The 19,652-nt window shown below is 41.3% G+C and overlaps 1 pseudogene; it reads left to right on the top strand.

The window, feature by feature from the left end:
* The first annotated feature begins 12,095 nt into the window (after nucleotides 1-12,095).
* LOC124661747 lies at nucleotides 12,096-16,679 on the top strand (annotated as a pseudogene).
* The last annotated feature ends 2,973 nt before the right edge of the window (nucleotides 16,680-19,652 follow it).

The following is a 19,652-nucleotide window of genomic DNA, read 5'->3' as shown; positions in this document are numbered from 1 at the left end:
TAATGAAATACTACTAAACACAAACTAGCCAAATCATTATATGATCTACCACGAAATCTAGCAAACATCTCATAAGCTAACATACATGTACGAGACAACAAACAAATATATATATAGTTAAACAAGGGCAAGACATGTTATTATCTATTCAACAATTAAATGTATGCTAGCATACATGAAGACACTTCAATATATAGTATGCAATACTAACATGAAAATAAACTACCATATATGTATAACACACAATGATCGATCAATTGAGTATCACATGGAAAAGATACATAAGATACTATGGTAGCTAAGCAAGAATGATGAACCGGTTAAACAACACATATGTAATAACACGGACAACTAGCTACCTATAGTATTATTACCTCAAAGAATTGTATGCATGTGGTATAATTAAACAAGAACAATTAAGCGATGTCATCGTCTTGTATGCAAATCTAGGCAAATACATAAGTAAGCAACTAATATACTCTCACATTATATAAACAACTACATGAACAAGTCATGTCACGAAACATAACAATACCAATATATTGCATGATACTAAGCATGGATTGCAACATAGAACACTAGTAGGATAAGCATGCATCGCTCACAACAAGTATAACTAGAAATAAACATGCATGAAGCTAGAGCATGTCAAGCAATTACGTTAACAGTTTCAAACAGTGGTACCAATAACTAACATGCTATTGGATCATAGGTAAAAATTAGAAATAGCTTTGTAGGTAATAACTCAATATCTAGTATTAGTAAACTACTATTCTCACAACTCAAATGCTATTTAGCGATAACCAATCAATTTGAAATAACTCTAGAATATACTAAACCATACTAGCTAATTAGTACAAAAAAAATGCACGTGAGCCTAGCACTTTACACACCTATAACTAAGCATGGATTGTCAAAGTACAAACTATGATCAAACTAGGCAGTGATGAATATATACATGAGTAGCAACGGTATAACAAGGCATATGCAACTGCACGTACATCTACAGTCAAGCATGTGAAATTCTTTGCAACTACGGTGATCACAGAACATCCAAATAACTTAGACAAAAATCATAATACACTATGTCCATTCACCTACAGGAAAATGACTACATGCTCACGGTAATATACCAAATTCCAAAATTCAGTTACTCATGAATTTGGGTCGAATTTTAGTGTATTTCAAAATAGTTTCATTAACAGTGGATGATATGCAAAGAATAACATTGCTGCTGCGTTGCTAAGGTCGTTTCACAAGTTTTCTATGTTGAGCTTGTGTGGATTCGAGTTGTGCAAGGTGCTAGAACGCTGATGCCATCGAATGACATTCGGTTCACCGGCGACTCGACAAACTGTAAAACTACGGCTGGAAACCATGTCTAGGAGGTCGGCATAACTATCCCTACCGTGTGTGTGCGAGGGTTTCTGCTAGTGCTCACCGAGCGCGACGCAGTTCGTGGTTGAAGTCGGTGGCCGGAGTCGAGGGCGTTGCCGTGGGTGTCGTCGGTGGTCAGCAGCTCGGCCTTCTGGTTCCGTGAATGAACTCCCCTTCCTTCCGTGATCCTCCTGGCGCAGCAGCTCTGGTTTTGGTGGCCGGAGTCGTCGGGAACACGAACGGCGTCCGACGGTGCTCTCATGAGATTGTCTCGTTGTGTGTACGTATGGCTCAAGTGGTGGCGTAGGATGAAGGGGCAGAGCGTGGGCATCGATCTGAGGCTGTATATGAGGAGAACGATGTGCTCTAATTAACATATTTAATGGGAGATTGAAAGCGCGGATGAATGCCCGAGTAACAGCGGAGCAGTTTCTGGAAGTTGTGGCGTTTCACTTGGCTGTGTTTGTGGCTCGCGAGTGCGGCAGAAAGAGAAGAAGAAATGCAGAGGTGCTTTGTCCACTGCGTGTGAGCGAAACGATCGAGTCGAGCAGGAGAGCCGCGCTGTGTTTCGTGTCGTTGCTGGACTGTGTCTCATGGGAGGTCGAAGTAGTGCTCGCTGGCTGAACGTGTTCCGGTCGAACTCCTGGGACGCTCGAACAAGCGAGAGGCTGTCCAACTGGGCTGGTTCTACATGCTCGTTTGGGCCTTCTTAGACGTTGGTGTATTGCTGCTGCTAGGCAAACAAAAGAAAACGCAGTGGGCTGCTAGCTTCTGCAAAGAAAGAACCGAGAGGAGAAAGAAAATATGCGATGGACATGATTGGGTGCATGCAGCATCGTGTAAGGGAAAGAATAGAAAGAAAAGTACTAGGGAGATAATTGATTGGCTAGCTCCATACAATAGAGAGATGTCCAAAGATATGGTATGCACGGATGAGTATGTGTGTATGGCCATTGGCAAATCCAAATGAATTTTAGGAAAGAATCAATAAGAAGCAAATCGGTAATTTAAAAGCAGATCCTTAAAATACAGTAAGTACTCTTAGACTTTCTTTTATATGCAAAATTAATTTTAAAATATTTGGAATTAATTTTAAGCACACAAAAAATATGGTTACTTTTATTTGATCGAGTTGCAACATTCTTTGGAAAAAAAATTCAGCCCATAAAAATCAGGATGTTACAGTAAGTTTACCACATTTCGAAGGGGGAAAGGTAATGTCTCATTTAATATGGGTCATCTTACTCATTTTTACTTACGCCAGAATAATATTGTATTAATTCTCCGAATATGATGGAACCAACGAGAAGTCCTATTTGGAGAGTGAATGAATGAAAAATCACACTAATGTTTTGACTCCTTTTCATTAATGTGATATTACTCCCTAATGAACACTATGAAACACACATGAATGATAAAGTGGCAAATTTGCCATTCTAATGTTGTTTATGGTGTAGCATGTGGCTTATGGTTATATATCTGACCAACGTCGTTTATGATCATTTGTCTTGCTCCACTAAAAGTGGCAATGTTGTCGGTACCATGTGGATCATGATTGTAATTCTGACCAACGTCGTTTATAATCATGTGCCACATTATTTTTATCAAGTTCTTTTCCACCTTCTGCCCAACGGTATTGTGGTTTAGAACTGAAATGAAGCATTATCAAGTTTTGGAGCCATGTTCTCCATATAAAGTGATCACGGAGAACTGGAGCTTATGAACATGAATCTTAAGGAGAATTTCATGAGATATTTGTTCATATGCATCAATTACGTTGAGATTTATGTAGTCCCTAATGCAACACTTGGTGTTGAGCCTCAACAAATTTCATGTTATAAATAATGTGTGTGAGAATTCATCTTGGTGACCTTTGCCATGTATGATGAAGATTATGAGTTTCACTTAAGTAAGGAGCTCAATAGAGTTTCCTGAATGAGTTAACTAATGGTAGGCCTTAAATGGCTATACAAAACCAAATGTGACTCTAAGAAATAATGTTACAATAGTACCTCAAGACGAGGGGGAGTAAGCTTCACTACTTTATGTATATTGAATCTTATGGTCTATCAAGAGATTTCAATCTTCTATGTTATGATATGAAAGATCTTGGTAATGCCTTATACTTCGATTGTACTAAGGTTCTCCAAGATATATATAAGTCCAATCTAAAAGGAGTATATGTTTTATTATGATGACATACGTTGATGGAGTACGAGAGAAAAATACTATGCATTAGTACTCTATCTCACCTGCTACTAAAGCTAAGGGCAATAAAGATGGACATTTCAATGTCACATGAACCATTTTAAACTGATCAGATAATGTTGGTTCCTTATGCTTGAGCTGTCAGAAGCAATATGTGTATTTAAGTATGAACACGCCCCATTTACGATCGGGATAATTGGCAAGTGGACAATAAGTTCAGCAATTGACCGCTGGAAAAGCCGCCAAAAGGTCTTGCGGTACATGCAAGACAATAAACTTTACATGCTTATTAATAAGATGTCCGCTAACCTCGATATCGTGGGTTATTTGGACATTGTTTTGCGTGGTGTGTGGATATTAAGGTTTCCACATCATGTTGAATCCTCACCTTCGCATGTGGAGCTATATTGTGGAAAAGCTCCAAAATTAATATTGATGGCATTAGTAATGATGCAAACTATTATGTGGCATGTTAAGAGGCTATTGGGTAGGTTGTATGTCAAACAAGTTTTATTCCCGAAATTGAGGTGGTAGACAATATTTCTAAACCACTTACTGCAATATGAACACGCAGTTTTCTATGCGAGTAACAACAAGTCAAATGGTGTTGCCAAAACCATATTGACAATATGTTTCATGTTGTGAAAGATAGAATCCAGGATCAATCTATTGTTGTTAAGCATATAAATATGTTTTATATATTTTTGGGATCCGTTTATCGAAGGCCTAGTCACTCCTATTTATGATTATGTTGCCGGCATGGGTTGCTAGAAAGCCTTTTGATCCCGGAAATAAGGACCGTCAAATAGACCAACTCCCATAAAGTATTATGTTTTCCATTTTAAGATAGGATGATGTACTATAAGTACTGAGGTTCAGTGGCATGTCATTGGCCACTTCAACACCTTACTTTGGTATGTTGTTCCTATTGAGAGTGGACTTATGATGTTTGTTATCCATACGATAAGGGGGGGAATGTTGGAATTGATCTTGGCTAACAACCAAGAGATATAGAGAGATAAAAAGGACTTGGTCCAACCGTCTAAAAGGGGACTTGGTCCACCACATCTCACCTCACAAGGGAGCCTTGATCGGAGGCCTCTAAAACCAACTTTTGGTCCCGGTCCCCAGTCCCCAAACACCTGATATAAAAGGAACATATTGCCCATACGTGGGATGATGGACATGGTGCCTAACCACCAAACTACCCGATCCTAAAGAGGTGTTGAGGGGCTGGAAGACCGAGTACCACCGCCGGCCATCACAAGGACTGTGCCGACGGCGTCCATGACCATCTCCACCTCCAGGAGCCAGGAGGGTCCTGCTGCTGACGCCTCCACCTCCATCTGCAGCTCCCCACCTCCATCGCCATGGGCTTCACCATGCCTACATCTGGCAGGCAAAGAACTCTTCATCAATTTACCTGTAAGTTCATCTACTAATCCCTCTGTTAGGTGCTCTAAGATATGATCAGATTATGTTAATGTTCTCCCCTAATGACGTTTTAAAACTAACAATTTTCACCATGTGCCGTAAGTCGTAAGAGCTGAGGATTCTGTGACTATCTAAGTACGATGGATCATGGAGTGCTTCTGCACATTGGATTGAATCAGTCAATCGGCAGCATCAAGCTAACAACAGTAAAAAAATGGGGAATAGCAAAATACCTGGTGACGTGGACACAGAAACTGCATCCGTCAAAGAACTTTCACAGTTGCCTCATCCCGAACCGAGAGTGCCAGCAAAAATCCTTCTCCCAGTCTTCCTCAGTGGAGCCTCCAAAACTTGTGATTGCCACTCTTCTGGTCATCTGTAGGGCCGTCTGCAAGGAACATCCCAAACATGTGAATGATCATCCCTGATGTTGCCAAGTCAGGAGTGACCCCAAAGCAAACTTGAGCCCCAGCATAGTCCAAGCAGAAGCCATTCTTCTCTTCATCAAAGACTAGAAGAACACCATCTTTTTTTTCTTAGTTCAGTTCACGGAGTGTAATCTGGATACCACTCCAGCAACATCCCCTTCATTTATAGCATCGCAGACATCACATTCTTTTACACCAGAGAACCAAAGCTAGTTACTATCTTCAGAGTTCCAATCAAGGAAGAAACTCAACTGAATAAAACAACAAAGTTCTGGAATAAACATCATATCTTAGACATACCAAATAGGCTTCTAGCCCAATATGATTATATTTGAAAATCTTAAACCCACAAGAATCAAACAAGAAAGTTCTGGTGTGATGGTCATATCTTGGGCAAGCCCATATTTTGGTGAGCTAAACTTGAGCTTAACTGAAACACACCTAACACCTCAGTATTATCATATCTTGAAACATATAAGAACAGCACAATGTATATTTCAATGGAGAATTAAGTGCCACAAGTGAAACGACAGCAGCATATCCGTGATATTGTGTATCCATGCAGTCATTCCATTTTAAAACATTGTCTACAATTAAGATGTTGAAGAAACAAAACTTTGCATGAGACACAAAGACGGTTTCATACATTTGATTCTAATTATAGTTGTATTAACTGGGATTAGCTTATTTTTTAATCATAAAACTTCAGATGATGCATGTTCCTGAACAAGATTGTATAACTTTCCTGTTAGAGCCTATTTGGTTTAAAGAAATTTCAGAGGATTTTGTTGAACACGCCTGGAAGCACGTCATTTTCATTAAGAAGAAAACACTAAGAAAGTACGGGCAATGAAAGCTAGAAAGATTTACAATGGACACCGTACCGGCCGATACTTAGGATAGGAAAACAAAAACAAAAACAAAAACACGCCATCCTTAGGAAACTACTTACAACCGAGTGAGTAGGCACTCCAGAAAGACTAGAGGGCTACCTGGACAACATACCCCCCAAAAAGTGCACCTAAGGAGGAGTCGGCAAGTGGAAGGCAGGGCCGGATTGGAACTGAGGATAACATGGTCTAGGATGTGCCGATGCCGCAGAAACCCATGCCCTGAGAAGAGAAACACTCCAATCATTTGCACTGCCAAGCCTCCCCAGCGAGAACGAAGAGGTCGTCACCCCAGCGCAACATCGAATGGTTCCACAGATAACCAAGGATAGTGCCTCCAAGGAGGGAAAGACGCCATGACGCCACCACCGTCTCGTTTGGTGAACCAAACCTAGGGTTTTCCCTGGTGATCGAGGAGGGGAGAGTCGTGATCAGAGCCCACAAGGATGCCTCCAAGGACGTAATGGCACCCACATGTACCGCCATCATTCGCTCCGGCCATCAACGGGCAGAGAATTCACTCCAGCCACCTACCGCTAACCCCGAGGACCACCGACACCACTACATCAGCCGAGGAGGGTCTGAGCGAAGCGGGCCCAAGACAGGGCCACAACTCGAAGTTGTCAATGAAGCAGAGAAGAAAGTAGCAGAATGTTGGCTGTTATCATGTCGAAGGGCAGGGGGCAACACCTGCAAGCTGTGCCCATGCTCTGTGTTTGAAATTTTGCAAACAGAGGCCCTTAGAATTATAAAACTGTCCACTTATTTTTCAGTTTTGTTCGGTGTCACTTTGAAAGAAACCTCAATAATTAGGTCCTGTCAGTCAACCGTCCAGTGAGGTGTGAACATATGGGAAAGCATTAGGTACACCAACCACTGCAAACAGCTCTCTGTCCAAAAGAGCTGCTAAATATCTCGAAGTGCGAGGATCGTTCCTCCCCTGCTTCTCATTTGAACTGGATTGCATCATGACTCATGAGCAGAAACTTCTTTTAACATGATCATGTGCCTCGGCAAAATAGGCTTAGGCTAGTTCCACATCAGTTGTACGGAAAAATCTGGCGCGTAGAATCTAGTTTTCACATGGAAGAGAAGTCACCATTTGCTACTGATGCTCAGACTACGGGAATTGCATGGAAATGGTTCAGCACCTCTGGGTGATGTGGGGTCAACACGTCCTAACAAGCACATGGGCCTGACGACCGTGAACTTCCTTCACTTCTTCGTCCTCACAGACTAAACAAGTGAGAAACACGAATAGTGGGGAAAAAAGGAGACAGACTCCCATGGCAGCAGAAGCAATCTTAGGAGCCTTCATGCAAACCCTATTCCAGAAATTATCAGAAGCACTTCTTGATCACTTCAAATCTTGCAGGGGCATCCATGGCAAGCTGGAGAACCTTTCTCAAATTCTCTCTCAGTTGCAAGTCTTCCTCGATGATGCCGAGGTGAAGCAGCTGGCAGATGCGTCTGTGCGGGGATGGTTAGCAAAGCTTAAGGACGTCGCGTATGACGTTGATGATCTGCTCGACAGATATTCAGCCAAGATTATGTATATGAAGCATAGGAAGATGAGACCTTCCACAAAGGCAAGTGTCAGTTCTCCTTCGTTCTTCTTGCATAGGAATCTGTACCAGTACAGGATAAAGCATAAGATTGACTGCATATTGGAGAGGTTAGATAAAATTGCAAAAGAACGCGACACCATTGGGCTCCAGATGTTAGGTGAAATGAGCAGGCGTGAGACCTCAGAGAGACCGCAGTCGAGTTCTCTTGTAGACAGCTCAGCTCTCTTTGGGAGGGAGGGAGACAGAGAGGAGATGGTGAGGCGGATGTTATCTGATAATGGACATAGTTCCTGCAATGTTTCTGTAGTTCCAGTTGTTGGCATGGGTGGGCTTGGTAAGACCACTCTTATGCAGATGGTGTACAATGATGACAGAGTGAAACAACACTTTGAACTAAGGATCTGGATCAACGTGTCTGAAAGTTTTGATGGGAGAAAGCTAACAGAAGAAACTCTCGAGGCTGCCGCCTACGACCAATCCTTTCCTAGCATCAGCGTTAACAGTGGACAGATAACCAACATGAATATGCTCCAGGAAACCCTCTCTGGAGTATTGCGGGGCAAGAGGTACTTGCTTGTCTTGGATGATGTCTGGAATGAAGACTATGATAAATGGCTCAGCTATAGAGCAGCCTTAATTTCAGGAGGGCTTGGAAGCAAGATAGTGGTAACATCGAGAAATGAGAATGTTGGGAGAATCATGGGAGGAATAGAGCCCTACAAGTTACAGCAACTATCGGATGATGATAGCTGGTCAATTTTCAAGAGCCATGCATTCAGGGATGGTGATTGCAGCACATATCCACAGTTGGAGTTGATAGGTAGGCAAATTGTGAAGAAGCTGAAGGGGTTGCCTCTTGCATCGAAAGCATTAGGGAGCCTCCTCTTTTGCAAAGCAGATGAAGCTGAGTGGAAGGACATACTAAGAAATGACATATGGGAGCTACCAGCAGACAAGAACAACATATTGCCAGCTCTGCGGCTAAGCTACAACCATTTACCACCACATCTCAAGCAGTGTTTTGCATTTTGTTCTGTATACCCCAAAGATTATATATTTATTAGAGAAAAGTTGATTAAGATTTGGCTAGCACTCGGTTTCATCAGGCAATCTGGAAAGAGGATACTGGAGGATTCTGGTAATGCATATTTTAATGAGCTAGTCAGCAGGTCTTTTTTTCAGCCCTTCAAGGAGAACTATGTGATGCATGATGCAATGCATGACCTTGCTACATCTGTTTCCATGGAGCACTGTGAACAATTTGAGTACGGGAAAAGATATGTCAATGCCACCAAGACCCGTCATCTTTCATTTGCATGCACCGGTGCCAGGAGCACGCATTTTGATCCACTCTACGGGTTTAGGAAGTTAAGGACACTAATTCTGATCCATGGATACAATTCTAAGATGTCTCGGTTCCCTGATGGTGTCTTTATGAAACTTCAGTTTCTTAGAGTTCTTGATATGCATGGAAGAGGTCTTAAAGAATTACCAGAGTCTATAGGGAATCTGAAACAACTTCGCTTCCTAGATCTCAGCAGTAATGAAATAAAAACATTACCAGCATCTATTGTTAAACTCTATAACTTGCAAATACTGAGGCTAATCAACTGCAGTTCACTAAGGGAAATGCCACAAGGCATCACTAAGCTCACTAATCTGCGTCACTTAGAGGGAAGTACAAGGCTACTGTCAAGGATACCTGGAATTGGAAATTTGATCTGCCTACAGGAATTAGAAGAATTTATTGTCTGCAAGCGTCTCGGACACAACATCACAGAGTTAAAAAACATGGATCAGTTGCAAGGAAAACTTACCATTCGTGGCCTCAACAATGTGGCTGATGAACAAGATGCAGTTTGTGCCAAGTTGAAAACCAAAGAACATCTTCGAGCTCTACACCTTATATGGGATGATGACTGCAAACTCACTCCTCCAAATCAGCAAGAAGTACTCGAAGGCCTTCAACCACATTCCGATCTAAAGGAGTTGATGATAAAAGGTTTTCCAGGGGCGAGGCTCCCAAGCTGGCTAGCTGGTTCGTTTCTTCCCAATCTGCAAACCATTCATATATGCAACTGCAGAAACACAGAGCTCCCACCTTTAGGCCAACTTCCCTTCCTAAAAAATCTCAATATAGCGGGAGCAACTGAGGTGACACAAATTGGACGCGAGTTCACAGGAATTGGCCAAATACAATGTTTTCCAGCGTTAGAAGAGCTTCTATTGGAAGATATGCCGAATCTGGAAGAGTGGATTTTTGATATTGCTGATCAGTTGTTCCCTCAATTAACTGAACTTGGTCTCATTAATTGCCCCAAGCTGAAGAAATTACCCCCTGTTCCATCAACGCTTGCAACACTGAGGATTGATGAATCCGGGCTCGAGTCACTTCCAGATCTTCAAAATGCAGCTTGTCCGTCTTCTCTAACATCTCTATACATCAATGGTTGCCCAAATCTAACATCTCTGCGTGTAGGCTTTCTTGCACACAATCCAATAACCCTCAAGAGTCTAACAATTGCCCGTTGTGAAGAGCTCGTTTCATTACCAGAAGAGTGTTTCTGTCCATTTAAATCACTTCAGATACTGCACATCTATGAGTGCCCTTGTTTGGTACCATGGACAGCTCTGGAGCGAGGCTTGCTTCCCACTTCAGTTGAAGAAATCCGTCTCATATCATGTGCTCTGCTAGCACCTGTACTTCTAAATGGCCTAAGTTACCTTCCTCGTCTCAAGCATTTTCAAATTGCTGACTGCCCTGATATCAGTAACTTTCCACCGGAGCGTTTACCTCACACACTTCAGTTCCTAGACATATCACGCTGTGATGACCTCCAATGGTTGGCTTCTAGTCTGTCTGAAGTCTCCTCCCTAGAAACATTGCACATCTCCAACTGTCTAGAGATTGAAGGCTTGCCAGAAGAAGGTCTGCCTAGTGGACTGAAGGAGCTTTACATCAAAGAATGCCCAAAACTTAAGCAGCGATGTCAAGTAGGTGGGCAGGATCGAGTCAAGATAGCTCACATCAGAGACATTGAGATTGATGGGGACGTTATTGTGGTTGAGCAGATATAGAAGGTGAGACATTTTCTCATAATGATATTGATGCTGCAATCATATATCTTATCCAATTTTAGTCTCTATATAGAAATTAATCTACTTTCAGTTGAAGACTGCAACTGTGACATAAAGTGATGAGAGCATGGATTTTTCATGAGCCATGATAATATTAAGTATTTATGATTCACACAGTTTTCTAGTTTTTATATGTCAAAAGTCACAGGGTGGTTAATCAAATTAGCAGGAATGGAATAAACTAGAGCATCAAAATACTAAAGATTACTGTAAGTTTGCTCCTTGACAAATTACTTGGCAGCTTGGTGATAGTATTAACCGCTACTTATAGTGATTAATGACCATACAAGTTTAATAGTGTACTAGAGAAATCACAAACCATGAAAAACAGCAGCCTTGTGAAGTTGAAGATATGTCGGATCCAAATCTGTATCAAGCGTATTAAAAACACTCAGGTGAATCATCCCACCTTCTACTTATCACCTTGAATCACTGCTTGAGTTAACTGAGGTGGCTTGGGAGAAGTCTAACTACATGTAGTCTCTTGTAGTTCGATCTGCTTCAACGATAAAATCTATCGAAAATAAATCTGAATTCAATGCAAGGCATGGTAGCGTCCATGCTTCATACGGTCTAGGAGGTTCCATATCAGAAAATTACAACAAAAAATTGGTTAAAACTAAACCACATTGTGACTATTTTTCTCCAGTTTTGCAATCTACCATCTTAACATCCAATTCATAGCACGGGCTCGAACTGAAATTGCCGTTTTGGTTGGCGCACTGGGGGTGAGGGTACTCACATGTTGGTGTCATGCAGAGTGGAGCGGACAATGCGCGAGGCAGAGCAAGGAGCGGCGGCGCAGGCGTACCGGCTGCTTCCTCCTTCCTGCCTCTCCTCCGACGAGGCCACGGCCGCACCCCGCACGGTGGCCGGTGGCGGTGGGGATGCGCCTCAGCAACTCCCCTGGCAAATTACAAAAAGCACCCTGCTCGGCGCTCGCTACCCTACATACACCCTTTGGCCCCACCCTGGCAGCGAGCCACCAGGACATCGCTGCACGGCGGGTTTAGTAGGGTTTAGATTTAGATTTGCCGCTTGGCTCAGGTCCGATGGAGGCGGCGGCGGAAGAGACCGGCGGCGCCGGCGGCCACACCACCGGCCGGAAGCTGGTGCCGTGGTCGAGCTGGGCGGAGTGGCGCTTCGTCCGCGACGCCATCTTCTCCCCTACCCCGACCCCGACGCCGCTCTTCGCAGGGTAAGAAAACCATCTTCCCGTAACCTTGTGAAGGGCCGCAACAGCCGGACTGGAGGGCGCAAAATTTGACTGTTCCCTTCTGTGCAGATCGCGGCGTGGCGGAGCAGGGGCTGCCTCCCGATCCCCGTGGAGGTGACTGCAGCCCTCTTCGAGATAAGGCTGCGAGATCCCTTCTTCTCGTATGTTGTTTGACGCATAGTCCCAACCTATTATCGTGTCTTGGATTTGGGATGAAGTTATATGTGATGGAAAATTTCCCTCTAGGAATGGAGCTGCTTGGAATGGTAAGCTGGAGTCGGATGAGATGCTCGCCTTGCTGCACAGTATGGCAATCATTAGGTGAGGGAACTACCCGTCATACATTTTCCTTTATTTGTTGAACATTACTGTCGATTTACTTGGGGTGAAATGTGCTAGTGGCCTTAATGCGGTGCTTAGGGCAAACTGCCTTTTATCGGGTGAGTTTGGATGCATGACACGTCCTATTTTGCAAGCAGTTTAGGAAAATAAGTTAGTATTATTGGATTGATGGTTTTGAGGCTGTTTCCATATTCTCGATTTCTCATGTGGTCTAGATATTCTTCTGGAACAGGAGATTGTGATGAAAGAACATATAGTTTATTTAATGCGGTGCTTAGTATGACACATCCTGTTGTGCAAGTAGTTTAGGATAATAAGTTAGCATTCTTGATTTGATGGTTTTGAGGCTGTTTTCATATTTTCATGGAGTCGGGTGATTATTCTGGAATAAACAGATGATGAAAGAACATAGTTTCCTTCTGGAAATTGTTAGGAGCTTCATAATAGTTATTCTGATGTCCCAGTTGAACTAGCGGTTGCTAGAAGTCTAGAACTAACTTAGGAGTCAATATATTGTGGTCTTGTTTTTCCTGTTTCTCTATTTTCTTCCGGAATAGGAGAACGCCAAAATGGCACAAAAACTATCCAACTACCATAGTGACACTGACCAAAGTTTCTCTCCTTTAGACCTTTTGTTTGATTTTTAGAATATCATATGTTGTTCTCTTTCCATATGATTCTTCGCCTCTTCGGCTCAGTTTGTGGCTGTTGCCCGAACTGCGCTCATATGTAAAGATTCCGTGAAAGAGAAGTTGTGAAAACTATATTGCTCTGTTTGGTAAATCTTTCATACTATAAAGGTTCGTGTTGCTGATTGTTTGTTCATTTCTTTTCTTACCTTCCTCGTCTCAGCACTGGCAAGTGGGATCATGCAAACCTACGGGCATAGCAGCATGCTACCGTCTCATCTTCTGCCCTGATAAATAAAAGCATGGATGTTAATTAATTTGACATATAACTTTAGTGAACTATGTTCCACATTGTCTTCTTTTGTTCCATAGCTTAGCATTGGTGTCTTACTAGTCAGATTAAAGTTAGATAAGTTTGGTCACTCAGCAGTTTCACATTTCCTCTCATATATTTGAAATGCAATAAACCATCTGTTTGTAACTTGATAAGAAAAACAGCTATTCAAACACACAAGTGTCTAAAAGCGGCTCAACAAGATAAGGTTATCATAATCCACAACCAGTGTCAAATGGGGCCTTCATTTAACTATGTATTGTTACGGTCAGTACCAGCCATCTGTCTCCGAGGAAAGAGTTCCCAACTTAGCACCATGTTATGAACAAGTACTTATTAAAAAGTTCAATGCTAGATGCACATATTAACATTACTGAGAGTTCTTACTTTTATTATTTTGATTTCTGCACTATAGAGCTGAATAACTAATCAGATCAAAAGCTGAATGTATGCATGAGTATGTATGGGGTTTACTTTGTGTGGGTATGTATGGGGTTTACTTTGTGTGGGTGTACCTATTGTCCTATTGTAGACTCCTAATGCATTGTTGCTACTTAAGTTAAAAAAATTGCAATACGATAAACTTGTATTTTCTACTTCTCTTATCTTATTCCCAGGCTTGTAAATGGTTTTTTGGGGCAACCACAAAAGAAAACTGGTCGTTCAATAGCTGAGTTAGCCGAGACTGTTGGGATACCGCGAATTCTTGTCGACATTCGTCATGGTTAGAATTTATTGTGTAATACAACTGGATTAATATGCACCATTGTAATTCAGTCCTAATAAAGATATTTACCGCATGCAGAGAGTTCACATCAAGACCTTCCCTCTCTGCGGTTGCTACATTTGGCAGCCATTAAGGTACAGTGAGTTGATTGATCAGCATATCTAAGACTTCCTGATAGCTAGTTATTTTATTTACATACTGGATGTTGGCTTTTGGAATTAAAATAAATAACATAAATTTAGAGTTCCATGTATACGCTGCTCTGATCTTTAACTAATTTAGATTACTTTCAGGCATTTGACTGGGTGAAGTGTAATTACTGGGATTCTCAGACTAAGGCTATTCCTGATGCTCGACTAGAACTAAGCTCTGTATTGCATGACATCACTAAAATTCTGAAGGACAAAGATACCGAAAATGCAAAACCAGGTTCCAAAAGGAAACGTGAGTATTGTCATCTGGTAGCATGAAATGTGAAGCTTGCACTTGGACTTATTCTGTATCTTTGGGACTGGGTTGTCAGAGATAGATTTTCTCTCCTCTGGTTTGCACTCAGATTTTTCTGCATTCAAAAGAGACTGATGCTTTCTCTATTACTAGGATGCTAGCCAACTCGGGATTGAGTTACTTACATCTTCCATTAATCTCAACTGCTCAAAAGTATTGTATCTGTTAATACTGGAATAACTGTGCTTGTAGTCATTTGTTTGCCATCTATTGATATGATTTGTGAATATTCTCGAGTTAATTTGTTTTACAGTACTTACGAAAGAAAGAATCATGTGTAGTTAGCTATGTCAGAATCATTGATAATTACGACTGTCTACTTTTTCTGGATGGTTAAACTGTCTCTCAACGCAATGTATCTTCATGACCAAGATATGTTGGTGTTAATTAAGTTTCTTCTAAATTGCAGGTTCCAAAAAACACATTTTATATGCCATTAAAAAAGTACTCCGACTATATTATACATGTCCCTCTGAGGTTGTCTCAGTTCTTTTGGAGTTTTTGCAATTCGATTCCCCAGAAATGTCTGAAAACAGTGATGTGCATCAAACTGATACTTTGGATGCAAATTACACATCTGGTGCTCAAACTCAAATACCAATGGGAGATATGAAAACTATTATAACAAAATTATCAGAAAAAGAACCAAGAGTGCTTCTTGACATACTGAAGTCTGTGATTGCAATGATTGAGACGAGGGATGTCCTCGAATGCAAAGGTACTGCACTTATAGGGGTGACCTGTTTTCAGATTTCTACCGATCTCTGCGACCTTATTTCCTTTATACGGAAAGGTTTGCCATGTTTTATTTTATTTTATTTTTCAGACTTGATGCTAGTATTTCAATTTCAGGGCTCTTGTAGTTTTGTTTGTACAGATATACTGGTCTTATTAGTTTCATTATATGTGTAGGTGAATTATATGCATGCCTGCCTGCTGAGTCGCCAACAACGAAAAACTTGTGCTCCTGGGTTCTATGGATTGTCACAAGCATAAAAGAGTTGAAGGATTCCGGCCGTATTGGACTTGTCCACGAGATAGGAGTACTTTCTTCGGACAAGAACTCTGTCCCTCGTTTCTGTCTTGCAAAACTTCTGCAGAAGTTCTTGAATTTGTCTGTTATAGGTGAAAGATGCATTGCAGATGCAGCACTACTGCTGATTGAGATGGCCGGCAGTAATAACATGAAGGAGAAATTGAGGAAGCTTCCTACGTTGTCCCTGCAGAAGTCACCAAAAGATCGTGCCCTCATTGAATCCAGAATCATTGTCAATGGGCAAGAATCAGTTGAAAGCGCATCGGAGAAGCTGGAAATGTTCAAGTTGCAGTTGAGGAAACCGGATAATGCGTGTTTAGCAGAAGATGGCACCGAGGGGACTTTAAATACAAGCATGCCAGTGAAACGTAATCGGTGGTCTATAGCAAAGTCCTGGACCCCTTGTCCTTTAGGGATGATACCTTGTTCATATAGTTCAACTGCTGTTCTTCCTTCCCTTGATGTCGTCGATCATGAACTGAAGGATGTGACAGCAGAGCATGGCATTTCTGAGCATGATGGTCAGACCGAAATGTTTGACTCTTATTCGCAGCCTGAGCAGCAGCTGTATAATGAGGGTGTTCAGGAAATATCAATACCACAACCAGAAGATGAGATTTGTGATATGCCAGAAGTGACGTCTCCTCTGAGGGGTGCATTACTGGTTGGTGGCGTGTGGAAAAAGGTGACTGAAGAAGAGTTGCTCTCCATAAAGTCAAGTATGAAAATTTTGTTGTAACATTGACTAGTTATTCTCCCCTCAGTATTCAAACAGGTTTGTTCTGTAAACGAGCAAATGATAAGCTTTAAATGGGGTATGGACTATGGAAAACCCTCTTCAACCAGTTTTGCTTAGTGTCATCACTATCTGGTATCAATTGCAGAACTTTTTCGCCATGAGTATGTAAATACGTGTCTGTGCTTCACCAACACTGGTGGCGGGTTTGGTAGCCTGCATGGTAATTTGAGCCCAGCCAGGCAATGCCATGGTGGGCATGGCACATGGAATGGACCATGTGTGTAGCTTGTTTGGTAGACTGCACGGACGGTGGTCGTATGGGTTGGGCTACTACCCCCATTAAGTTTGGTTGGCTGTTCATCCTCCTTTTGGCCCTTCTATTGCAAAATAATCTTGTTTGCTTGCCCACGTGAAGCATGTTATGGTCACTTGTACAACATTTGGTGATCTATCATGAGTGATTCGGTTTTCTGGCATTTCAGTTCTTACATTAAATAATTGGCAAAAAGGGATCAGAATTTCATCGTTACACTCCACCATCAACTACGAACTAAATTCCAGAAAATCGAATCACTTATCATATATTAGCTTGATTCTCTTGAACTTATCTTTGTTAGTCTCACTAGATTTGAGAATATCATAGAGCATGTACTCAAACTTCCTCTTTTCCTCCTTAGCCTTCTTTTCATCATCCCATTTTTTCTAAATTACCTTTATAATCTTTGCTTGAGATTTCTGCATCTACTTCAACATATCAACTTCATCATTCAACTTTTTCCTCTCCTTCTCCCCGAATAACTTAGCAGTTGTAGTGTTGTCCTTACCCCTAGCCAAGTTTTGCTCCACAACCCTTTTCTCAGCTTCATCCATGAATTTCTTCACATCAACTAAGAGACTACTTTTTCTTATATTGTTCATATCATCAGCTAGCTCCTTCACCAACTTTGCATTGTCAACCCTCTCGTCCATCCTTGCACGTATGCTGTCATGATACATTCCTCAAAGTAGATATAAACACACATGCCATTTGTAACCGCCATTTGGTACATGGCCCCTTCGGCTCAAGTCGTGCCGCCGCTAGGCTCGAGGAAGGGGACGGGAGCGAGAGGCTCTCCATATGTTTCGGTTCTAGTTCGATTGGGTCAGCTTTGGTTCCATCAGTTATTGAGGGGTATTCTAGTCAACGGGAAAAAAGTGACGGAAGAACCTAACGCCACAAATGGTAGTGTCATTCTAGGAAAGAAATGAAGTTTAGATGTCAAATTGGGAAGAAAAAAATTCCAGTGTCCAATAAGGAAGAAAATTTTAAGGTAGTGCCAAATAAGGAATTTTTCAAACTCATATAGACATGCTCGCCAACCACCAAGGAACACGACAGCCTTAATGGCATACTAGCTATCAACAAGAACATATTATTCCAGTTACCACGGAGAAAATTTTATGCCGGACGAAATACACCGGTATTACATAATTTTCTCAATTTAAAGAATTTGATTAAATTTAGACAAATCTATAAACTCGTTTGAAAAATCTCGGACAATATCATGATAGGTATTTTTTGCAATCCAGAAAAAAACATTGTTACCAACACAAACTGCTTAGGTATCGGGGGATTAGGGCCGCAGAAGTATTGAGTTCGAGCGAATTAGATTTGGCTCACGTCAGCTCATACAAATATTCAAGTCATGTCATAATAAGTCAAGTTAAAGTGGATCTCGAGATAGTTTTGAGCTAAGAAAATGAGGACGTTAATTTCTTAATTTTGCTTGCATATAAAAGGAACAAAAATACCATGTGCAACATATAGAAGGAATAAACTGTCCTTCTATAGCTTAACCAAATCTAATTCAAATTAGAAGGAACAAATCTCATGAACAACATATAAGAATACTTTTTTTTTACATTTTTTCAATATATAACAAAATTATTATACATGATTATAATTTTTTGAGTTGTCGAGCTAAATCGAGGGAGCTAGTGTTGGCTCAAGAGTGTTACAATCGAGTTATATAATACACTTATACTCGGCTCATTTGTTTTCGAATCGAGCTAAAGAACGAGTCGAGCCATTCAGAGTCTCAAGCATATATGTCGCAGTCGTAATGAGGTTACTGGTTCTTGAATATGAAAGAGAAGTGCAGGTAAGGTGTCCGCACTTGGTGCTGAAATTCCCGGTGCATCTTATTCTAGTTTACATCCAACTAGCCACGGATGAGTGAAATCTCTTTCTTCACTTCTTGCTCGTCCATTTCTAACATCGAGCCCCACTCTTCACGTTCCTCGCTCGATTATCCTCTTTACCTCACGTTTGTTCTTATTATTTCACTCTAATACGCTCAACGAGTAGGAAATTTATATCCCCATGGTTCCGGGCTCTACTAGAGATGCTCTTACCATACAAGTCGCTGGGCAAGGCATGACATGTCTGGACTTCTGCATGTTCTGTTCTTTAAACTCATTGTTGTCCTGTCCACGATTTTCACCAGATAGCTTTAATGTTGCCTGTTAAGAAGTGAGCTTCCCCTAATTAGCATCTTGTGTAGTGTAATCATATAGTATTGTACTATAGTAGTATATTATTAAGATCACTTCTGCTCTGGTACACCCTTATTTTTTGAAAGAGGTAATTAATACCCTATAGTTACACAGATTGTCGAGACTAGTGTAACTCTTCATATTAAAGGGATGGTGGTCAGGATTATTTTTGTGACACCCATATGGATAACGACCCAGGTATCATGTAATGGCTCCAACATAAGATTTCAATGTTGCATAAGGTTACCCTGATCATTATGATTGACACCACAGATCCAGACCGTCCTGAATGCGGCATCGATTTTCGATGACCTACCGTCACTATTTTTCTTTGGGAGGGAAAAATTGCCACGGAGTGCAGTGAGTTCAGATAGAATAGTTGAGCATTGAAAGCCTAAATAATAAACCAATTGGATCTTAAATAATAAACCAACTCATTCACCCTAGCAAATCTTGGTGCCATACATCTAAATCTTTATCGAAAAATCTAAATAATAAACCAATTCGATTGTAAAAATATGAACTTTCAAAGTTAGTTATCTGA

Source organism: Lolium rigidum, chromosome 6, assembly GCF_022539505.1.
Source record: "Lolium rigidum isolate FL_2022 chromosome 6, APGP_CSIRO_Lrig_0.1, whole genome shotgun sequence".
NCBI lineage: Eukaryota > Viridiplantae > Streptophyta > Magnoliopsida > Poales > Poaceae > Lolium > Lolium rigidum.
This window is presented reverse-complemented; position numbering and strand designations above follow the sequence as displayed.